The following is a 24,859-nucleotide window of genomic DNA, read 5'->3' on the forward strand; positions in this document are numbered from 1 at the left end:
TTTTTTTCCAACACAGATTACCAAAATTGAACAAGTTAAGAGGTAAATACTTACATTTTCCAAAAGGATACCTTTTACTATGCACCAAAAACCTAAAAAACTTATAACTATGTATACATCATGCACATCATTGTTTATGTTGTATTTATTTTCCTATGGGAATTACATTTAGAAATGTACATTCTTTACAACATTGTCATCCATTGAATTCATGCAGAGTTTGAAGATTTCAAATAGTGACAAAAAGAATGACTTGACCACGAAGGGACACGAACCCTCAATCTTCTGATCAGAAGTCAGACGCCTCATCCATTATGCCACGCTGTCATCTATGTCGAAATTGTCAAACCTGTGGAAGGTGTGGTAATAGTAACCTCAAGTATAACATTCAAAATTTAGAAGCTTTTTCTAGAGGTATGTTTTGGAAAAACTTGCATATGAATTACAAAATGAAATCCAACATATTTTAGTGATTTATGTTGAGTGAACATTACAAAGTATACCTTTCACATAGCCTAGATTTTGTAAAATCCTTTACTTAGCTGAGAAATAACTTAACTTTTCTATAGGCATGCTATAAAGTTTTATAAAAAGATTAGGGATGTAGGCATTAGAGCAATTTCTCATTGAGCTATGGCTGTTCTGATTTCAGTGATTCCTTCTAAACATGTGAGATGTATTTTTTATATGCAGATATGCAAATAACCATTATAGTATCAATTTGGTCAAAGAATTGCTTTTCAACACAGATTACCAAAATCAAACAAGTTAACAGGTAAACACTGACATTTTCCTAAAGGTTTTTTAAGTTTTATGAAAATATTAGGGATGTAGGCTTTATAGCAATTTCTCATTGGACTATGGATGTTCGGATTTCAATGATTCATTTTAAACATGTGAGATATAATTTTTATATGCAGATATGCAAATATCCTTTATTGTATCAATTTGGTCAAAGATTTTTTTCCAACACAGATTACCAAAATTGAACAAGTTAAGAGGTAAATACTTACATTTTCCAAAAGGATACCTTTTACTATGCACCAAAAACCTAAAAAACCTATAACTATGTGTACATCATGCACATAATTGTTTATGTTGTATTTATTTTCCTATGGGAATTACATTTAGAAATGTGCATTCTTTACAACATTGTCATCCATTGAATTCAAGCAGAGTTTGAAGATTTCAAATAGTGACAAAAAGAATGACTTGACCATGAAGGGACACGAGCCCTCAATCTTCTGATCAGAAGTCAGACGCCTCATCCATTATGCCACGCTGTCATCTATGTCGAAATTGTCAAACCTGTGGAAGTTGTGGTAATAGTAACCTCAAGTATAACATTCAAAATTTAGAAGCTTTTTCTAGAGGTATGTTTTGGAAAAACTTGCATATGAATTACAAAATGAAATCCAACATATTTTAGTGATTTATGTTGAGTGAACATTACAAAGTATACCTTTCACATAGCCTAGATTTTGTAAAATCCTTAACTTAGCTGAGAAATAACTTAACTTTTCTATAGGCATGCTATAAAGTTTTATAAAAAGATTAGGGATGTAGGCATTAGAGCAATTTCTCATTGAACTATGGGTGTTCTGATTTCACTGATTCCTTCTAAACATGTGAGATGTATTTTTTATATGCAGATATGCAAATAACCATTATAGTATCAATTTGGTCAAAGAACTGCTTTGCAACACAGATTACCAAAATCAAACAAGTTAACAGGTAAACACTTACATTTTCCTAAAGGTTTTTTAAGAATTATGAAAATATTAGGGATGTAGGCTTCATAGCAATTTCTCATTGGACTATGGATGTTCGGATTTCAATGATTCATTTTAAACATGTGAGATATAATTTTTATATTCAGATATGTAATATCCTTTATTGTATCAATTTGGTCAAAGATTTTTTTCCAACACAGATTACCAAAATTGAACAAGTTAACAGGTAAATACTTACCTTTTCCAAAAGGATACCTTTTACTATGCACCAAAAACCTAAAAAAAACTATAACTATGTGTACATCATGCACATCATTGTTTATGTTGTATTTATTTTCCTATGGGAATTACATTTAGAAATGTACATTCTTTACAACATTGTCATCCATTGAATTCATGCAGAGTTTGAAGATTTCAAATTGTGACAAAATGAAAGACTCGACCACGAAGGGACTCGAACCCTCAATCTTCTGATCCGAAGTCAGACGCCTTATCCATTAGGCCACGCGGTCATCTTTATAGAAGTTGTCGAACCTGTGGAAGGTGTGGTAAAAGTAACCTCAAGTATAACATTCAAAATTTAGAAGTTTTTTCTAGATATATGTTTTGGAAAAACTTGCATATGAATTACAAAATGAAATCCAACATATTTTAGTGATTTATGTTGAGTGAACATTACAAAGTATACCTTTCACATATCCTAGATTTTGTAAAATCCTTAACTTAGCTGAGAAATAACTTAACTTTTCTATAGGCATGCTATAAAGTTTTATAAAAAGATTAGGGATGTAGGCATTAGAGCAATTTCTCATTGAGCTATGGCTGTTCTGATTTCACTGATTCCTTCTAAACATGTGAGATGTATTTTTTATATGCAGATATGCAAATAACCATTATAGTATCAATTTGGTCAAAGAATTGCTTTGCAACACAGATTACCAAAATCAAACAAGTTAACAAGTAAACACTGACATTTTCCTAAAGGTTTTTTAAGTTTTATGAAAATATTAGGGATGTAGGCTTTATAGCAATTTCTCATTGGACTATGGATGTTCGGATTTCAATGATTCATTTTAAACATGTGAGATATAATTTTTATATGCAGATATGCAAATATCCTTTATTGTATCAATTTGGTCAAAGATTTTTTTCCAACACAGATTACCAAAATTGAACAAGTTAAGAGGTAATTACTTACATTTTCCAAAAGGATACCTTTTACTATGCACCAAAAAAATAAAAAAATTATAACTATGTGTACATCATGCACATCATTGTTTATGTTGTATTTATTTTCCTATGGGAATTACATTTAGAAATGTGCATTCTTTACAACATTGTCATCCATTGAATTCAAGCAGAGTTTGAAGATTTCAAATAGTGACAAAAAGAATGACTTGACCATGAAGGGACACGAGCCCTCAATCTTCTGATCAGAAGTCAGACGCCTCATCCATTATGCCACGCTGTCATCTATGTCGAAATTGTCAAACCTGTGGAAGGTGTGGTAATAGTAACCTCAAGTATAACATTCAAAATTTAGAAGCTTTTTCTAGAGGTATGTTTTGGAAAAACTTGCATATGAATTACAAAATGAAATCCAACATATTTTAGTGATTTATGTTGAGTGAACATTACAAAGTATACCTTTCACATAGCCTAGATTTTGTAAAATCCTTAACTTAGCTGAGAAATAACTTAACTTTTCTATAGGCATGCTATAAAGTTTTATAAAAAGATTAGGGATGTAGGCATTAGAGCAATTTCTCATTGAGCTATGGCTGTTCTGATTTCAGTGATTCCTTCTAAACATGTGAGATGTATTTTTTATATGCAGATATGCAAATAACCATTATAGTATCAATTTGGTCAAAGAATTGCTTTGCAACACAGATTACCAAAATCAAACAAGTTAACAGGTAAACACTGACATTTTCCTAAAGGTTTTTTAAGTTTTATGAAAATATTAGGGATGTAGGCTTTATAGCAATTTCTCATTGGACTATGGATGTTCGGATTTCAATGATTCATTTTAAACATGTGAGATATAATTTTTATATGCAGATATGCAAATAACCATTATAGTATCAATTTGGTCAAAGAACTGCTTTGCAACACAGATTACCAAAATCAAACAAGTTAGCAGGTAAACACTTACATTTTCCTAAAGGTTTTTTAAGAATTATGAAAATATTAGGGATGTAGGCTTTATAGCAATTTCTCATTGTACTATGGATGTTCGGATTTCAATGATTCATTTTAAACATGTGAGATATAATTTTTATATGCAGATATGTAATATCCTTTATTGTATCAATTTGGTCAAAGATTTTTTTCCAACACAGATTACCAAAATTGAACAAGTTAACAGGTAAATACTTACCTTTTCCAAAAGGATACCTTTTACTATGCACCAAAAACCTAAAAAAACTATAACTATGTGTACATCATGCACATCATTGTTTATGTTGTATTTATTTTCCTATGGGAATTACATTTAGAAATGTACATTCTTTACAACATTGTCATCCATTGAATTCATGCAGAGTTTGAAGATTTCAAATTGTGACAAAATGAATGACTCGACCTCGAAGGGACTCGAACCCTCAATCTTCTTATCCGAAGTCAGACGCCTTATCCATTAGGCCACGCGGTCATCTTTATAGAAGTTGTCGAACCTGTGGAAGGTGTGGTAAAAGTAACCTCAAGTATAACATTCAAAATTTAGAAGTTTTTTCTAGATATATGTTTTGGAAAAACTTGCATATGAATTACAAAATGAAATCCAACATATTTTAGTGATTTATGTTGAGTGAACATTACAAAGTATACCTTTCACATAGCCTAGATTTTGTAAAATCCTTAACTTAGCTGAGAAATAACTTAACTTTTCTATAGGCATGCTATAAAGTTTTATAAAAAGATTAGGGATGTAGGCATTAGAGCAATTTCTCATTGAACTATGGGTGTTCTGATTTCACTGATTCCTTCTAAACATGTGAGATGTATTTTTTATATGCAGATATGCAAATAACCATTATAGTATCAATTTGGTCAAAGAATTGCTTTGCAACACAGATTACCAATATCAAACAAGTTAACAGGTAATCACTGACATTTTCCTAAAGGTTTTTTAAGTTTTATGAAAATATTAGGGATGTAGGCTTTATAGCAATTTCTCATTGGACTATGGATGTTCGGATTTCAATGATTCATTTTAAACATGTGAGATATAATTTTTATATGCAGATATGCAAATATCCTTTATTGTATCAATTTGGTCAAAGATTTTTTTCCAACACAGATTACCAAAATTGAACAAGTTAAGAGGTAAATACTTACATTTTCCAAAAGGATACCTTTTACTATGCACCAAAAACCTAAAAAACTTATAACTATGTATACATCATGCACATCATTGTTTATGTTGTATTTATTTTCCTATGGGAATTACATTTAGAAATGTACATTCTTTACAACATTGTCATCCATTGAATTCATGCAGAGTTTGAAGATTTCAAATTGTGACAAAATGAAAGACTCGACCACGAAGGGACTCGAACCCTCAATATTCTGATCCGAAGTCAGACGCCTTATCCATTAGGCCACGCGGTCATCTTTATAGAAGTTGTCGAACCTGTGGAAGGTGTGGTAAAAGTAACCTCAAGTATAACATTCAAAATTTAGAAGCTTTTTCTAGAGGTATGTTTTGGAAAAACTTGCATATGAATTACAAAATAAAATCCAACATATTTTAGTGATTTATGTTGAGTGAACATTACAAAGTATACCTTTCACATAGCCTAGATTTTGTAAAATCCTTAACTTAGCTGAGAAATAACTTAACTTTTCTATAGGCATGCTATAAAGTTTTATAAAAAGATTAGGGATGTAGGCATTAGAGCAATTTCTCATTGAGCTATGGCTGTTCTGATTTCAGTGATTCCTTCTAAACATGTGAGATGTATTTTTTATATGCAGATATGCAAATAACCATTATAGTATCAATTTGGTCAAAGAATTGCTTTGCAACACAGATTACCAAAATCAAACAAGTTAACAGGTAAACACTGACATTTTCCTAAAGGTTTTTTAAGTTTTATGAAAATATTAGGGATGTAGGCTTTATAGCAATTTCTCATTGGACTATGGATGTTCGGATTTCAATGATTCATTTTAAACATGTGAGATATAATTTTTATATGCAGATATGCAAATATCCTTTATTGTATCAATTTGTTCAAAGATTTTTTTCCAACACAGATTACCAAAATTGAACAAGTTAAGAGGTAAATACTTACATTTTCCAAAAGGATACCTTTTACTATGCACCAAAAACCTAAAAAACCTATAACTATGTGTACATCATGCACATAATTGTTTATGTTGTATTTATTTTCCTATGGGAATTACATTTAGAAATGTGCATTCTTTACAACATTGTCATCCATTGAATTCAAGCAGAGTTTGAAGATTTCAAATAGTGACAAAAAGAATGACTTGACCATGAAGGGACACGAGCCCTCAATCTTCTGATCAGAAGTCAGACGCCTCATCCATTATGCCACGCTGTCATCTATGTCGAAATTGTCAAACCTGTGGAAGTTGTGGTAATAGTAACCTCAAGTATAACATTCAAAATTTAGAAGCTTTTTCTAGAGGTATGTTTTGGAAAAACTTGCATATGAATTACAAAATGAAATCCAACATATTTTAGTGATTTATGTTGAGTGAACATTACAAAGTATACCTTTCACATAGCCTAGATTTTGTAAAATCCTTAACTTAGCTGAGAAATAACTTAACTTTTCTATAGGCATGCTATAAAGTTTTATAAAAAGATTAGGGATGTAGGCATTAGAGCAATTTCTCATTGAACTATGGGTGTTCTGATTTCACTGATTCCTTCTAAACATGTGAGATGTATTTTTTATATGCAGATATGCAAATAACCATTATAGTATCAATTTGGTCAAAGAACTGCTTTGCAACACAGATTACCAAAATCAAACAAGTTAACAGGTAAACACTTACATTTTCCTAAAGGTTTTTTAAGAATTATGAAAATATTAGGGATGTAGGCTTTATAGCAATTTCTCATTGGACTATGGATGTTCGGATTTCAATAATTCATTTTAAACATGTGAGATATAATTTTTATATTCAGATATGTAATATCCTTTATTGTATCAATTTGGTCAAAGATTTTTTTCCAACACAGATTACCAAAATTGAACAAGTTAACAGGTAAATACTTACCTTTTCCAAAAGGATACCTTTTACTATGCACCAAAAACCTAAAAAAAACTATAACTATGTGTACATCATGCACATCATTGTTTATGTTGTATTTATTTTCCTATGGGAATTACATTTAGAAATGTACATTCTTTACAACATTGTCATCCATTGAATTCATGCAGAGTTTGAAGATTTCAAATTGTGACAAAATGAAAGACTCGACCACGAAGGGACTCGAACCCTCAATCTTCTGATCCGAAGTCAGACGCCTTATCCATTAGGCCACGCGGTCATCTTTATAGAAGTTGTCGAACCTGTGGAAGGTGTGGTAAAAGTAACCTCAAGTATAACATTCAAAATTTAGAAGTTTTTTCTAGATATATGTTTTGGAAAAACTTGCATATGAATTACAAAATGAAATCCAACATATTTTAGTGATTTATGTTGAGTGAACATTACAAAGTATACCTTTCACATATCCTAGATTTTGTAAAATCCTTAACTTAGCTGAGAAATAACTTAACTTTTCTATAGGCATGCTATAAAGTTTTATAAAAAGATTAGGGATGTAGGCATTAGAGCAATTTCTCATTGAGCTATGGCTGTTCTGATTTCACTGATTCCTTCTAAACATGTGAGATGTATTTTTTATATGCAGATATGCAAATAACCATTATAGTATCAATTTGGTCAAAGAATTGCTTTGCAACACAGATTACCAAAATCAAACAAGTTAACAAGTAAACACTGACATTTTCCTAAAGGTTTTTTAAGTTTTATGAAAATATTAGGGATGTAGGCTTTATAGCAATTTCTCATTGGACTATGGATGTTCGGATTTCAATGATTCATTTTAAACATGTGAGATATAATTTTTATATGCAGATATGCAAATATCCTTTATTGTATCAATTTGGTCAAAGATTTTTTTCCAACACAGATTACCAAAATTGAACAAGTTAAGAGGTAAATACTTACATTTTCCAAAAGGATACCTTTTACTATGCACCAAAAAAATAAAAAAATTATAACTATGTGTACATCATGCACATCATTGTTTATGTTGTATTTATTTTCCTATGGGAATTACATTTAGAAATGTGCATTCTTTACAACATTGTCATCCATTGAATTCAAGCAGAGTTTGAAGATTTCAAATAGTGACAAAAAGAATGACTTGACCATGAAGGGACACGAGCCCTCAATCTTCTGATCAGAAGTCAGACGCCTCATCCATTATGCCACGCTGTCATCTATGTCGAAATTGTCAAACCTGTGGAAGGTGTGGTAATAGTAACCTCAAGTATAACATTCAAAATTTAGAAGCTTTTTCTAGAGGTATGTTTTGGAAAAACTTGCATATGAATTACAAAATGAAATCCAACATATTTTAGTGATTTATGTTGAGTGAACATTACAAAGTATACCTTTCACATAGCCTAGATTTTGTAAAATCCTTAACTTAGCTGAGAAATAACTTAACTTTTCTATAGGCATGCTATAAAGTTTTATAAAAAGATTAGGGATGTAGGCATTAGAGCAATTTCTCATTGAGCTATGGCTGTTCTGATTTCAGTGATTCCTTCTAAACATGTGAGATGTATTTTTTATATGCAGATATGCAAATAACCATTATAGTATCAATTTGGTCAAAGAATTGCTTTGCAACACAGATTACCAAAATCAAACAAGTTAACAGGTAAACACTGACATTTTCCTAAAGGTTTTTTAAGTTTTATGAAAATATTAGGGATGTAGGCTTTATAGCAATTTCTCATTGGACTATGGATGTTCGGATTTCAATGATTCATTTTAAACATGTGAGATATAATTTTTATATGCAGATATGCAAATAACCATTATAGTATCAATTTGGTCAAAGAACTGCTTTGCAACACAGATTACCAAAATCAAACAAGTTAGCAGGTAAACACTTACATTTTCCTAAAGGTTTTTTAAGAATTATGAAAATATTAGGGATGTAGGCTTTATAGCAATTTCTCATTGTACTATGGATGTTCGGATTTCAATGATTCATTTTAAACATGTGAGATATAATTTTTATATGCAGATATGTAATATCCTTTATTGTATCAATTTGGTCAAAGATTTTTTTCCAACACAGATTACCAAAATTGAACAAGTTAACAGGTAAATACTTACCTTTTCCAAAAGGATACCTTTTACTATGCACCAAAAACCTAAAAAAACTATAACTATGTGTACATCATGCACATCATTGTTTATGTTGTATTTATTTTCCTATGGGAATTACATTTAGAAATGTACATTCTTTACAACATTGTCATCCATTGAATTCATGCAGAGTTTGAAGATTTCAAATTGTGACAAAATGAATGACTCGACCTCGAAGGGACTCGAACCCTCAATCTTCTGATCCGAAGTCAGACGCCTTATCCATTAGGCCACGCGGTCATCTTTATAGAAGTTGTCGAACCTGTGGAAGGTGTGGTAAAAGTAACCTCAAGTATAACATTCAAAATTTAGAAGTTTTTTCTAGATATATGTTTTGGAAAAACTTGCATATGAATTACAAAATGAAATCCAACATATTTTAGTGATTTATGTTGAGTGAACATTACAAAGTATACCTTTCACATAGCCTAGATTTTGTAAAATCCTTAACTTAGCTGAGAAATAACTTAACTTTTCTATAGGCATGCTATAAAGTTTTATAAAAAGATTAGGGATGTAGGCATTAGAGCAATTTCTCATTGAACTATGGGTGTTCTGATTTCACTGATTCCTTCTAAACATGTGAGATGTATTTTTTATATGCAGATATGCAAATAACCATTATAGTATCAATTTGGTCAAAGAATTGCTTTGCAACACAGATTACCAATATCAAACAAGTTAACAGGTAATCACTGACATTTTCCTAAAGGTTTTTTAAGTTTTATGAAAATATTAGGGATGTAGGCTTTATAGCAATTTCTCATTGGACTATGGATGTTCGGATTTCAATGATTCATTTTAAACATGTGAGATATAATTTTTATATGCAGATATGCAAATATCCTTTATTGTATCAATTTGGTCAAAGATTTTTTTCCAACACAGATTACCAAAATTGAACAAGTTAAGAGGTAAATACTTACATTTTCCAAAAGGATACCTTTTACTATGCACCAAAAACCTAAAAAACTTATAACTATGTATACATCATGCACATCATTGTTTATGTTGTATTTATTTTCCTATGGGAATTACATTTAGAAATGTACATTCTTTACAACATTGTCATCCATTGAATTCATGCAGAGTTTGAAGATTTCAAATAGTGACAAAAAGAATGACTTGACCACGAAGGGACACGAACCCTCAATCTTCTGATCAGAAGTCAGACGCCTCATCCATTATGCCACGCTGTCATCTATGTCGAAATTGTCGAACCTGTGGAAGGTGTGGTAATAGTAACCTCAAGTATAACATTCAAAATTTAGAAGCTTTTTCTAGAGGTATGTTTTGGAAAAACTTGCATATGAATTACAAAATAAAATCCAACATATTTTAGTGATTTATGTTGAGTGAACATTACAAAGTATACCTTTCACATAGCCTAGATTTTGTTAAATCCTTAACTTAGCTGAGAAATAACTTAACTTTTCTATAGGCATGCTATAAAGTTTTATAAAAAGATTAGGGATGTAGGCATTAGAGCAATTTCTCATTGATCTATGGCTGTTCTGATTTCAGTGATTCCTTCTAAACATGTGAGATGTATTTTTTATATGCAGATATGCAAATAACCATTATAGTATCAATTTGGTCAAAGAATTGCTTTGCAACACAGATTACCAAAATCAAACAAGTTAACAGGTAAACACTGACATTTTCCTAAAGGTTTTTTAAGTTTTATGAAAATATTAGGGATGTAGGCTTTATAGCAATTTCTCATTGGACTATGGATGTTCGGATTTCAATGATTCATTTTAAACATGTGAGATATAATTTTTATATGCAGATATGCAAATATCCTTTATTGTATCAATTTGGTCAAAGATTTTTTTCCAACACAGATTACCAAAATTGAACAAGTTAAGAGGTAAATACTTACATTTTCCAAAAGGATACCTTTTACTATGCACCAAAAACCTAAAAAACCTATAACTATGTGTACATCATGCACATAATTGTTTATGTTGTATTTATTTTCCTATGGGAATTACATTTAGAAATGTGCATTCTTTACAACATTGTCATCCATTGAATTCAAGCAGAGTTTGAAGATTTCAAATAGTGACAAAAAGAATGACTTGACCATGAAGGGACACGAGCCCTCAATCTTCTGATCAGAAGTCAGACGCCTCATCCATTATGCCACGCTGTCATCTATGTCGAAATTGTCAAACCTGTGGAAGTTGTGGTAATAGTAACCTCAAGTATAACATTCAAAATTTAGAAGCTTTTTCTAGAGGTATGTTTTGGAAAAACTTGCATATGAATTACAAAATGAAATCCAACATATTTTAGTGATTTATGTTGAGTGAACATTTCAAAGTATACCTTTCACATAGCCTAGATTTTGTAAAATCCTTAACTTAGCTGAGAAATAACTTAACTTTTCTATAGGCATGCTATAAAGTTTTATAAAAAGATTACGGATGTAGGCATTAGAGCAATTTCTCATTGAACTATGGGTGTTCTGATTTCACTGATTCCTTCTAAACATGTGAGATGTATTTTTTATATGCAGATATGCAAATAACCATTATAGTATCAATTTGGTCAAAGAACTGCTTTGCAACACAGATTACCAAAATCAAACAAGTTAACAGGTAAACACTTACATTTTCCTAAAGGTTTTTTAAGAATTATGAAAATATTAGGGATGTAGGCTTTATAGCAATTTCTCATTGGACTATGGATGTTCGGATTTCAATGATTCATTTTAAACATGTGAGATATAATTTTTATATGCAGATATGTAATATCCTTTATTGTATCAATTTGGTCAAAGATTTTTTTCCAACACAGATTACCAAAATTGAACAAGTTAACAGGTAAATACTTACCTTTTCCAAAAGGATACCTTTTACTATGCACCAAAAACCTAAAAAAACTATAACTATGTGTACATCATGCACATCATTGTTTATGTTGTATTTATTTTCCTATGGGAATTACATTTAGAAATGTACATTCTTTACAACATTGTCATCCATTGAATTCATGCAGAGTTTGAAGATTTCAAATTGTGACAAAATGAAAGACTCGACCACGAAGGGACTCGAACCCTCAATCTTCTGATCCGAAGTCAGACGCCTTATCCATTAGGCCACGCGGTCATCTTTATAGAAGTTGTCGAACCTGTGGAAGGTGTGGTAAAAGTAACCTCAAGTATAACATTCAAAATTTAGAAGCTTTTTCTAGAGGTATGTTTTGGAAAAACTTGCATATGAATTACAAAATAAAATCCAACATATTTTAGTGATTTATGTTGAGTGAACATTACAAAGTATACCTTTCACATAGCCTAGATTTTGTAAAATCCTTAACTTAGCTGAGAAATAACTTAACTTTTCTATAGGCATGCTATAAAGTTTTATAAAAAGATTAGGGATGTAGGCATTAGAGCAATTTCTCATTGAGCTATGGCTGTTCTGATTTCAGTGATTCCTTCTAAACATGTGAGATGTATTTTTTATATGCAGATATGCAAATAACCATTATAGTATCAATTTGGTCAAAGAATTGCTTTGCAACACAGATTACCAAAATCAAACAAGTTAACAGGTAAACACTGACATTTTCCTAAAGGTTTTTTTTAAGTTTTATGAAAATATTAGGGATGTAGGCTTTATAGCAATTTCTCATTGGACTATGGATGTTCGGATTTCAATGATTCATTTTAAACATGTGAGATATAATTTTTATATGCAGATATGCAAATATCCTTTATTGTATCAATTTGGTCAAAGATTTTTTTCCAACACAGATTACCAAAATTGAACAAGTTAAGAGGTAAATACTTACATTTTCCAAAAGGATACCTTTTACTATGCACCAAAAACCTAAAAAACCTATAACTATGTGTACATCATGCACATAATTGTTTATGTTGTATTTATTTTCCTATGGGAATTACATTTAGAAATGTGCACTCTTTACAACATTGTCATCCATTGAATTCAAGCAGAGTTTGAAGATTTCAAATAGTGACAAAAAGAATGACTTGACCATGAAGGGACACGAGCCCTCAATCTTCTGATCAGAAGTCAGACGCCTCATCCATTATGCCACGCTGTCATCTATGTCGAAATTGTCAAACCTGTGGAAGTTGTGGTAATAGTAACCTCAAGTATAACATTCAAAATTTAGAAGCTTTTTCTAGAGGTATGTTTTGGAAAAACTTGCATATGAATTACAAAATGAAATCCAACATATTTTAGTGATTTATGTTGAGTGAACATTACAAAGTATACCTTTCACATAGCCTAGATTTTGTAAAATCCTTAACTTAGCTGAGAAATAACTTAACTTTTCTATAGGCATGCTATAAAGTTTTATAAAAAGATTACGGATGTAGGCATTAGAGCAATTTCTCATTGAACTATGGGTGTTCTGATTTCACTGATTCCTTCTAAACATGTGAGATGTATTTTTTATATGCAGATATGCAAATAACCATTATAGTATCAATTTGGTCAAAGAACTGCTTTGCAACACAGATTACCAAAATCAAACAAGTTAACAGGTAAACACTTACATTTTCCTAAAAGTTTTTTAAGAATTATGAAAATATTAGGGATGTAGGCTTTATAGCAATTTCTCATTGGACTATGGATGTTCGGATTTCAATGATTCATTTTAAACATGTGAGATATAATTTTTATATGCAGATATGTAATATCCTTTATTGTATCAATTTGGTCAAAGATTTTTTTCCAACACAGATTACCAAAATTGAACAAGTTAACAGGTAAATACTTACCTTTTCCAAAAGGATACCTTTTACTATGCACCAAAAACCTAAAAAAACTATAACTATGTGTACATCATGCACATCATTGTTTATGTTGTATTTATTTTCCTATGGGAATTACATTTAGAAATGTACATTCTTTACAACATTGTCATCCATTGAATTCATGCAGAGTTTGAAGATTTCAAATTGTGACAAAATGAAAGACTCGACCACGAAGGGACTCGAACACTCAATCTTCTGATCCGAAGTCAGACGCCTTATCCATTAGGCCACGCGGTCATCTTTATAGAAGTTGTCGAACCTGTGGAAGGTGTGGTAAAAGAAACCTCAAGTATAACATTCAAAATTTAGAAGTTTTTTCTAGATATATGTTTTGGAAAAACTTGCATATGAATTACAAAATGAAATCCAACATATTTTAGTGATTTATGTTGAGTGAACATTACAAAGTATACCTTTCACATAGCCTAGATTTTGTAAAATCCTTAACTTAGCTGAGAAATAACTTAACTTTTCTATAGGCATGCTATAAAGTTTTATAAAAAGATTAGGGATGTAGGCATTAGAGCAATTTCTCATTGAGCTATGGCTGTTCTGATTTCACTGATTCCTTCTAAACATGTGAGATGTATTTTTTATATGCAGATATGCAAATAACCATTATAGTATCAATTTGGTCAAAGAATTGCTTTGCAACACAGATTACCAAAATCAAACAAGTTAACAAGTAAACACTGACATTTTCCTTAAGGTTTTTTAAGTTTTATGAAAATATTAGGGATGTAGGCTTTATAGCAATTTCTCATTGGACTATGGATGTTCGGATTTCAATGATTCATTTTAAACATGTGAGATATAATTTTTATATGCAGATATGCAAATATCCTTCATTGTATCAATTTGGTCAAAGATTTTTTTCCAACACAGATTACCAAAATTGAACAAGTTAAGAGGTAAATACTTACATTTTCCAAAAGGATACTTTTTACTATGCACCAAATACCTAAAAAACCTATAACTATGTGTACATCATGCACATCATTGTTTATGTTGTATTTATTTTCCTATGGGAATTACATTTAGAAATGTGCATTCTTTACAACATTGTCATCCATTGAATTCATGCAGAGTTTGAAGATTTCAAATAGTGACAAAAAGAATGACTTGACCATGAAGGGACACGAACCCTCAATCTTCTGATCAGAAGTCAGACGCCTCATCCATTATGCCACGCTGTCATCTATGTCAAAATTGTCAAACCTGTGGAAGGTGTGGTAATAGTAACCTCAAGTATAACATTCAAAATTTAGAAGCTTTTTCTAGAGGTATGTTTTGGAAAAACTTGCATATGAATTACAAAATGAAATCCAACATATTTTAGTGATTTATGTTGAGTGAACATTACAAAGTATACCTTTCACATAGCCTAGATTTTGTAAAATCCTTAACTTAGCTGAGAAATAACTTAACTTTTCTACAGGCATGCTATAAAGTTTTATAAAAAGATTAGGGATGTAGGCATTAGAGCAATTTCTCATTGAACTATGGGTGTTCTGATTTCACTGATTCCTTCTAAACATGTGAGATGTATTTTTTATATGCAGATATGCAAATAACCATTATAGTATCAATTTGGTCAAAGAACTGCTTTGCAACACAGATTACCAAAATCAAACAAGTTAACAGGTAAACACTTACATTTTCCTAAAGGTTTTTTAAGAATTATGAAAATATTAGGGATGTAGGCTTTATAGCAATTTCTCATTGGACTATGGATGTTCGGATTTCAATGATTCATTTTAAACATGTGAGATATAATTTTTATATGCAGATATGTAATATCCTTTATTGTATCAATTTGGTCAAAGATTTTTTTCCAACACAGATTACCAAAATTGAACAAGTTAACAGGTAAATACTTACCTTTTCCAAAAGGATACCTTTTACTATGCACCAAAAACCTAAAAAAACTATAACTATGTGTACATCATGCACATCATTGTTTATGTTGTATTTATTTTCCTATGGGAATTACATTTAGAAATGTACATTCTTTACAACATTGTCATCCATTGAATTCATGCAGAGTTTGAAGATTTCAAATTGTGACAAAATGAAAGACTCGACCACGAAGGGACTCGAACCCTCAATCTTCTGATCCGAAGTCAGACGCCTTATCCATTAGGCCACGCGGTCATCTTTATAGAAGTTGTCGAACCTGTGGAAGGTGTGGTAAAAGTAACCTCAAGTATAACATTCAAAATTTAGAAGCTTTTTCTAGAGGTATGTTTTGGAAAAACTTGCATATGAATTACAAAATAAAATCCAACATATTTTAGTGATTTATGTTGAGTGAACATTACAAAGTATACCTTTCACATAGCCTAGATTTTGTAAAATCCTTAACTTAGCTGAGAAATAACTTAACTTTTCTATAGGCATGCTATAAAGTTTTATAAAAAGATTAGGGATGTAGGCATTAGAGCAATTTCTCATTGAGCTATGGCTGTTCTGATTTCAGTGATTCCTTCTAAACATGTGAGATGTATTTTTTATATGCAGATATGCAAATAACCATTATAGTATCAATTTGGTCAAAGAATTGCTTTGCAACACAGATTACCAAAATCAAACAAGTTAACAGGTAAACACTGACATTTTCCTAAAGGTTTTTTAAGTTTTATGAAAATATTAGGGATGTAGGCTTTATAGCAATTTCTCATTGGACTATGGATGTTCGGATTTCAATGATTCATTTTAAACATGTGAGATATAATTTTTATATGCAGATATGCAAATATCCTTTATTGTATCAATTTGGTCAAAGATTTTTTTCCAACACAGATTACCAAAATTGAACAAGTTAAGAGGTAAATACTTACATTTTCCAAAAGGATACCTTTTACTATGCACCAAAAACCTAAAAAACCTATAACTATGTGTACATCATGCACATAATTGTTTATGTTGTATTTATTTTCCTATGGGAATTACATTTAGAAATGTGCATTCTTTACAACATTGTCATCCATTGAATTCAAGCAGAGTTTGAAGATTTCAAATAGTGACAAAAAGAATGACTTGACCATGAAGGGACACGAGCCCTCAATCTTCTGATCAGAAGTCAGACGCCTCATCCATTATGCCACGCTGTCATCTATGTCGAAATTGTCAAACCTGTGGAAGTTGTGGTAATAGTAACCTCAAGTATAACATTCAAAATTTAGAAGCTTTTTCTAGAGGTATGTTTTGGAAAAACTTGCATATGAATTACAAAATGAAATCCAACATATTTTAGTGATTTATGTTGAGTGAACATTACAAAGTATACCTTTCACATAGCCTAGATTTTGTAAAATCCTTAACTTAGCTGAGAAATAACTTAACTTTTCTATAGGCATGCTATAAAGTTTTATAAAAAGATTAGGGATGTAGGCATTAGAGCAATTTCTCATTGAACTATGGGTGTTCTGATTTCACTGATTCCTTCTAAACATGTGAGATGTATTTTTTATATGCAGATATGCAAATAACCATTATAGTATCAATTTGGTCAAAGAACTGCTTTGCAACACAGATTACCAAAATCAAACAAGTTAACAGGTAAACACTTACATTTTCCTAAAGGTTTTTTAAGAATTATGAAAATATTAGGGATGTAGGCTTTATAGCAACTTCTCATTGGACTATGGATGTTCGGATTTCAATGATTCATTTTAAACATGTGAGATATAATTTTTATATTCAGATATGTAATATCCTTTATTGTATCAATTTGGTCAAAGATTTTTTTCCAACACAGATTACCAAAATTGAACAAGTTAACAGGTAAATACTTACCTTTTCCAAAAGGATACCTTTTACTATGCACCAAAAACCTAAAAAAAACTATAACTATGTGTACATCATGCACATCATTGTTTATGTTGTATTTATTTTCCTATGGGAATTACATTTAGAAATGTACATTCTTTACAACATTGTCATCCATTGAATTCATGCAGAGTTTGAAGATTTCAAATTGTGACAAAATGAAAGACTCGACCACTAAGGGACTCGAACCCTCAATCTTCTGATCCGAAGTCAGACGCCTTATCCATTAGGCCACGCGGTCATCTTTATAGAAGTTGTCGAACCTGTGGAAGGTGTGGTAAAAGTAACCTCAAGTATAACATTCAAAATTTAGAAGTTTTTTCTAGATATATGTTTTGGAAAAACTTGCATATGAATTACAAAATGAAATCCAACATATTTTAGTGATTTATGTTGAGTGAACATTACAAAGTATACCTTTCACATATCCTAGATTTTGTAAAATCCTTAACTTAGCTGAGAAATAACTTAACTTTTCTATAGGCATGCTATAAAGTTTTATAAAAAGATTAGGGATGTAGGCATTAGAGCAATTTCTCATTGAGCTATGGCTGTTCTGATTTCACTGATTCCTTCTAAACATGTGAGATGTATTTTTTATATGCAGATATGCAAATAACCATTATAGTATCAATTTGGTCAAAGAATTGCTTTGCAACACAGATTACCAAAATCAAACAAGTTAACAAGTAAACACTGACATTTTCCTAAAGGTTTTTTAAGTTTTATGAAAATATTAGGGATGTAGGCTTTATAGCAATTTCTCATTGGACTATGGATGTTCGGATTTCAATGATTCATTTTAAACATGTGAGATATAATTTTTATATGCAGATATGCAAATATCCTTTATTGTATCAATTTGGTCAAAGATTTTTTTCCAACACAGATTACCAAAATTGAACAAGTTAAGAGGTAAATACTTACATTTTCCAAAAGGATACCTTTTACTATGCACCAAAAAAATAAAAAAATTATAACTATGTGTACATCATGCACATCATTGTTTATGTTGTATTTATTTTCCTATGGGAATTACATTTAGAACTGTGCATTCTTTACAACATTGTCATCCATTGAATTCAAGCAGAGTTTGAAGATTTCAAATAGTGACAAAAAGAATGACTTGACCATGAAGGGACACGAGCCCTCAATCTTCTGATCAGAAGTCAGACGCCTCATCCATTATGCCACGCTGTCATCTATGTCGAAATTGTCAAACCTGTGGAAGTTGTGGTAATAGTAACCTCAAGTATAACATTCAAAATTTAGAAGCTTTTTCTAGAGGTATGTTTTGGAAAAACTTGCATATGAATTACAAAATGAAATCCAACATATTTTAGTGATTTATGTTGAGTGAACATTACAAAGTATACCTTTCACATAGCCTAGATTTTGTAAAATCCTTAACTTAGCTGAGAAATAACTTAACTTTTCTATAGGCATGCTATAAAGTTTTATAAAAAGATTAGGGATGTAGGCATTAGAGCAATTTCTCATTGAGCTATGGCTGTTCTGATTTCAGTGATTCCTTCTAAACATGTGAGATGTATTTTTTATATGCAGATATGCAAATAACCATTATAGTATCAATTTGGTCAAAGAATTGCTTTGCAACACAGATTACCAAAATCAAACAAGTTAACAGGTAAACACTGACATTTTCCTAAAGGTTTTTTAAGTTTTATGAAAATATTAGGGATGTAGGCTTTATAGCAATTTCTCATTGGACTATGGATGTTCGGATTTCAATGATTCATTTTAAACATGTGAGATATAATTTTTATATGCAGATATGCAAATAACCATTATAGTATCAATTTGGTCAAAGAACTGCTTTGCAACACAGATTACCAAAATCAAACAAGTTAGCAGGTAAACACTTACATTTTCCTAAAGGTTTTTTAAGAATTATGAAAATATTAGGGATGTAGGCTTTATAGCAATTTCTCATTGTACTATGGATGTTCGGATTTCAATGATTCATTTTAAACATGTGAGATATAATTTTTATATGCAGATATGTAATATCCTTTATTGTATCAATTTGGTCAAAGATTTTTTTCCAACACAGATTACCAAAATTGAACAAGTTAACAGGTAAATACTTACCTTTTCCAAAAGGATACCTTTTACTATGCACCAAAAACCTAAAAAAACTATAACTATGTGTACATCATGCACATCATTGTTTATGTTGTATTTATTTTCCTATGGGAATTACATTTAGAAATGTACATTCTTTACAACATTGTCATCCATTGAATTCATGCAGAGTTTGAAGATTTCAAATTGTGACAAAATGAATGACTTGACCTCGAAGGGACTCGAACCCTCAATCTTCTGATCCGAAGTCAGACGCCTTATCCATTAGGCCACGCGGTCATCTTTATAGAAGTTGTCGAACCTGTGGAAGGTGTGGTAAAAGTAACCTCAAGTATAACATTCAAAATTTAGAAGTTTTTTCTAGATATATGTTTTGGAAAAACTTGCATATGAATTACAAAATGAAATCCAACATATTTTAGTGATTTATGTTGAGTGAACATTACAAAGTATACCTTTCACATAGCCTAGATTTTGTAAAATCCTTAACTTAGCTGAGAAATAACTTAACTTTTCTATAGGCATGCTATAAAGTTTTATAAAAAGATTAGGGATGTAGGCATTAGAGCAATTTCTCATTGAACTATGGCTGTTCTGATTTCACTGATTCCTTCTAAACATGTGAGATGTATTTTTTATATGCAGATATGCAAATAACCATTATAGTATCAATTTGGTCAAAGAATTGCTTTGCAACACAGATTACCAAAATCAAACAAGTTAACAGGTAAACACTGACATTTTCCTAAAGGTTTTTTAAGTTTTATGAAAATATTAGGGATGTAGGCTTTATAGCAATTTCTCATTGGACTATGGATGTTCGGATTTCAATGATTCATTTTAAACATGTGAGATATAATTTTTATATGCAGATATGCAAATAACCATTATAGTATCAATTTGGTCAAAGAACTGCTTTGCAACACAGATTACCAAAATCAAACAAGTTAGCAGGTAAACACTTACATTTTCCTAAAGGTTTTTTAAGAATTATGAAAATATTAGGGATGTAGGCTTTATAGCAATTTCTCATTGTACTATGGATGTTCGGATTTCAATGATTCATTTTAAACATGTGAGATATAATTTTTATATGCAGATATGTAATATCCTTTATTGTATCAATTTGGTCAAAGATTTTTTTCCAACACAGATTACCAAAATTGAACAAGTTAACAGGTAAATACTTACCTTTTCCAAAAGGATACCTTTTACTATGCACCAAAAACCTAAAAAAACTATAACTATGTGTACATCATGCACATCATTGTTTATGTTGTATTTATTTTCCTATGGGAATTACATTTAGAAATGTACATTCTTTACAACATTGTCATCCATTGAATTCATGCAGAGTTTGAAGATTTCAAATTGTGACAAAATGAATGACTTGACCTCGAAGGGACTCGAACCCTCAATCTTCTGATCCGAAGTCAGACGCCTTATCCATTAGGCCACGCGGTCATCTTTATAGAAGTTGTCGAACCTGTGGAAGGTGTGGTAAAAGTAACCTCAAGTATAACATTCAAAATTTAGAAGTTTTTTCTAGATATATGTTTTGGAAAAACTTGCATATGAATTACAAAATGAAATCCAACATATTTTAGTGATTTATGTTGAGTGAACATTACAAAGTATACCTTTCACATAGCCTAGATTTTGTAAAATCCTTAACTTAGCTGAGAAATAACTTAACTTTTCTATAGGCATGCTATAAAGTTTTATAAAAAGATTAGGGATGTAGGCATTAGAGCAATTTCTCATTGAACTATGGGTGTTCTGATTTCACTGATTCCTTCTAAACATGTGAGATGTATTTTTTATATGCAGATATGCAAATAACCATTATAGTATCAATTTGGTCAAAGAATTGCTTTGCAACACAGATTACCAATATCAAACAAGTTAACAGGTAATCACTGACATTTTCCTAAAGGTTTTTTAAGTTTTATGAAAATATTAGGGATGTAGGCTTTATAGCAATTTCTCATTGGACTATGGATGTTCGGATTTCAATGATTCATTTTAAACATGTGAGATATAATTTTTATATGCAGATATGCAAATATCCTTTATTGTATCAATTTGGTCAAAGATTTTTTTCCAACACAGATTACCAAAATTGAACAAGTTAAGAGGTAAATACTTACATTTTCCAAAAGGATACCTTTTACTATGCACCAAAAACCTAAAAAACTTATAACTATGTATACATCATGCACATCATTGTTTATGTTGTATTTATTTTCCTATGGGAATTACATTTAGAAATGTACATTCTTTACAACATTGTCATCCATTGAATTCATGCAGAGTTTGAAGATTTCAAATAGTGACAAAAAGAATGACTTGACCACGAAGGGACACGAACCCTCAATCTTCTGATCAGAAGTCAGACGCCTCATCCATTATGCCACGCTGTCATCTATGTCGAAATTGTCGAACCTGTGGAAGGTGTGGCAATAGTAACCTCAAGTATAACATTCAAAATTTAGAAGCTTTTTCTAGAGGTATGTTTTGGAAAAACTTGCATATGAATTACAAAATGAAATCCAACATATTTTAGTGATTTATGTTGAGTGAACATTTCAAAGTATACCTTTCACATAGCCTAGATTTTGTAAAATCCTTAACTTAGCTGAGAAATAACTTAACTTTTCTATAGGCATGCTATAAAGTTTTATAAAAAGATTACGGATGTAGGCATTAGAGCAATTTCTCATTGAACTATGGGTGTTCTGATTTCACTGATTCCTTCTAAACATGTGAGATGTATTTTTTATATGCAGATATGCAAATAACCATTATAGTATCAATTTGGTCAAAGAACTGCTTTGCAACACAGATTACCAAAATCAAACAAGTTAACAGGTAAACACTTACATTTTCCTAAAGGTTTTTTAAGAATTATGAAAATATTAGGGATGTAGGCTTTATAGCAATTTCTCATTGGACTATGGATGTTCGGATTTCAATGATTCATTTTAAACATGTGAGATATAATTTTTATATGCAGATATGTAATATCCTTTATTGTATCAATTTGGTCAAAGATTTTTTTCCAACACAGATTACCAAAATTGAACAAGTTAACAGGTAAATACTTACCTTTTCCAAAAGGATACCTTTTACTATGCACCAAAAACCTAAAAAAACTATAACTATGTGTACATCATGCACATCATTGTTTATGTTGTATTTATTTTCCTATGGGAATTACATTTAGAAATGTACATTCTTTACAACATTGTCATCCATTGAATTCATGCAGAGTTTGAAGATTTCAAATTGTGACAAAATGAAAGACTCGATCACGAAGGGACTCGAACCCTCAATCTTCTGATCCGAAGTCAGACGCCTTATCCATTAGGCCACGCGGTCATCTTTATAGAAGTTGTCGAACCTGTGGAAGGTGTGGTAAAAGTAACCTCAAGTATAACATTCAAAATTTAGAAGCTTTTTCTAGAGGTATGTTTTGGAAAAACTTGCATATGAATTACAAAATAAAATCCAACATATTTTAGTGATTTATGTTGAGTGAACATTACAAAGTATACCTTTCACATAGCCTAGATTTTGTAAAATCCTTAACTTAGCTGAGAAATAACTTAACTTTTCTATAGGCATGCTATAAAGTTTTATAAAAAGATTAGGGATGTAGGCATTAGAGCAATTTCTCATTGAGCTATGGCTGTTCTGATTTCACTGATTCCTTCTAAACATGTGAGATGTATTTTTTATATGCAGATATGCAAATAACCATTATAGTATCAATTTGGTCAAAGAATTGCTTTGCAACACAGATTACCAAAATCAAACAAGTTAACAGGTAAACACTGACATTTTCCTAAAGGTTTTTTAAGTTTTATGAAAATATTAGGGATGTAGGCTTTATAGCAATTTCTCATTGGACTATGGATGTTCGGATTTCAATGATTCATTTTAAACATGTGAGATATAATTTTTATATGCAGATATGCAAATATCCTTTATTGTATCAATTTGGTCAAAGATTTTTTTCCAACACAGATTACCAAAATTGAACAAGTTAAGAGGTAAATACTTACATTTTCCAAAAGGATACCTTTTACTATGCACCAAAAACCTAAAAAACCTATAACTATGTGTACATCATGCACATAATTGTTTATGTTGTATTTATTTTCCTATGGGAATTACATTTAGAAATGTGCATTCTTTACAACATTGTCATCCATTGAATTCAAGCAGAGTTTGAAGATTTCAAATAGTGACAAAAAGAATGACTTGACCATGAAGGGACACGAGCCCTCAATCTTCTGATCAGAAGTCAGACGCCTCATCCATTATGCCACGCTGTCATCTATGTCGAAATTGTCAAACCTGTGGAAGTTGTGGTAATAGTAACCTCAAGTATAACATTCAAAATTTAGAAGCTTTTTCTAGAGGTATGTTTTGGAAAAACTTGCATATGAATTACAAAATGAAATCCAACATATTTTAGTGATTTATGTTGAGTGAACATTACAAAGTATACCTTTCACATAGCCTAGATTTTGTAAAATCCTTAACTTAGCTGAGAAATAACTTAACTTTTCTATAGGCATGCTATAAAGTTTTATAAAAAGATTACGGATGTAGGCATTAGAGCAATTTCTCATTGAACTATGGGTGTTCTGATTTCACTGATTCCTTCTAAACATGTGAGATGTATTTTTTATATGCAGATATGCAAATAACCATTATAGTATCAATTTGGTCAAAGAACTGCTTTGCAACACAGATTACCAAAATCAAACAAGTTAACAGGTAAACACTTACATTTTCCTAAAAGTTTTTTAAGAATTATGAAAATATTAGGGATGTAGGCTTTATAGCAATTTCTCATTGGACTATGGATGTTCGGATTTCAATGATTCATTTTAAACATGTGAGATATAATTTTTATATGCAGATATGTAATATCCTTTATTGT

At 30.8% G+C, this 24,859-nt stretch overlaps 11 non-coding genes across 11 annotated transcripts; all 11 read right to left on the reverse strand.

The window, feature by feature from the left end:
• Positions 1-2,172: 2,172 nt before the first annotated feature.
• TRNAR-UCG (transfer RNA arginine (anticodon UCG)) lies at positions 2,173-2,245 on the reverse strand. The gene has a single exon. It is a non-coding gene; the product is annotated as a tRNA-Arg (tRNA).
• Positions 2,246-5,275: 3,030 nt separating this feature from the next.
• On the reverse strand, positions 5,276-5,348 carry TRNAR-UCG (transfer RNA arginine (anticodon UCG)). Its single transcript has one exon. It is a non-coding gene; the product is annotated as a tRNA-Arg (tRNA).
• Positions 5,349-7,193: 1,845 nt separating this feature from the next.
• Positions 7,194-7,266, reverse strand: TRNAR-UCG (transfer RNA arginine (anticodon UCG)). Its single transcript has one exon. It is a non-coding gene; the product is annotated as a tRNA-Arg (tRNA).
• A 2,071-nt stretch (positions 7,267-9,337) lies between these two features.
• On the reverse strand, positions 9,338-9,410 carry TRNAR-UCG (transfer RNA arginine (anticodon UCG)). Its single transcript has one exon. It is a non-coding gene; the product is annotated as a tRNA-Arg (tRNA).
• Positions 9,411-12,213: 2,803 nt separating this feature from the next.
• Positions 12,214-12,286, reverse strand: TRNAR-UCG (transfer RNA arginine (anticodon UCG)). Its single transcript has one exon. It is a non-coding gene; the product is annotated as a tRNA-Arg (tRNA).
• A 1,846-nt stretch (positions 12,287-14,132) lies between these two features.
• TRNAR-UCG (transfer RNA arginine (anticodon UCG)) lies at positions 14,133-14,205 on the reverse strand. The gene has a single exon. It is a non-coding gene; the product is annotated as a tRNA-Arg (tRNA).
• Positions 14,206-16,049: 1,844 nt separating this feature from the next.
• Positions 16,050-16,122, reverse strand: TRNAR-UCG (transfer RNA arginine (anticodon UCG)). The gene has a single exon. It is a non-coding gene; the product is annotated as a tRNA-Arg (tRNA).
• A 1,845-nt stretch (positions 16,123-17,967) lies between these two features.
• On the reverse strand, positions 17,968-18,040 carry TRNAR-UCG (transfer RNA arginine (anticodon UCG)). Its single transcript has one exon. It is a non-coding gene; the product is annotated as a tRNA-Arg (tRNA).
• Positions 18,041-20,111: 2,071 nt separating this feature from the next.
• TRNAR-UCG (transfer RNA arginine (anticodon UCG)) lies at positions 20,112-20,184 on the reverse strand. Its single transcript has one exon. It is a non-coding gene; the product is annotated as a tRNA-Arg (tRNA).
• Positions 20,185-21,296: 1,112 nt separating this feature from the next.
• TRNAR-UCG (transfer RNA arginine (anticodon UCG)) lies at positions 21,297-21,369 on the reverse strand. The gene has a single exon. It is a non-coding gene; the product is annotated as a tRNA-Arg (tRNA).
• A 1,844-nt stretch (positions 21,370-23,213) lies between these two features.
• Positions 23,214-23,286, reverse strand: TRNAR-UCG (transfer RNA arginine (anticodon UCG)). The gene has a single exon. It is a non-coding gene; the product is annotated as a tRNA-Arg (tRNA).
• Between the last annotated feature and the right edge of the window lie 1,573 nt (positions 23,287-24,859).

Source organism: Taudactylus pleione, unplaced genomic scaffold, assembly GCF_031769625.1.
Source record: "Taudactylus pleione unplaced genomic scaffold, aTauple2 ptg000914l, whole genome shotgun sequence".
Lineage (NCBI taxonomy): Eukaryota > Metazoa > Chordata > Amphibia > Anura > Myobatrachidae > Taudactylus > Taudactylus pleione.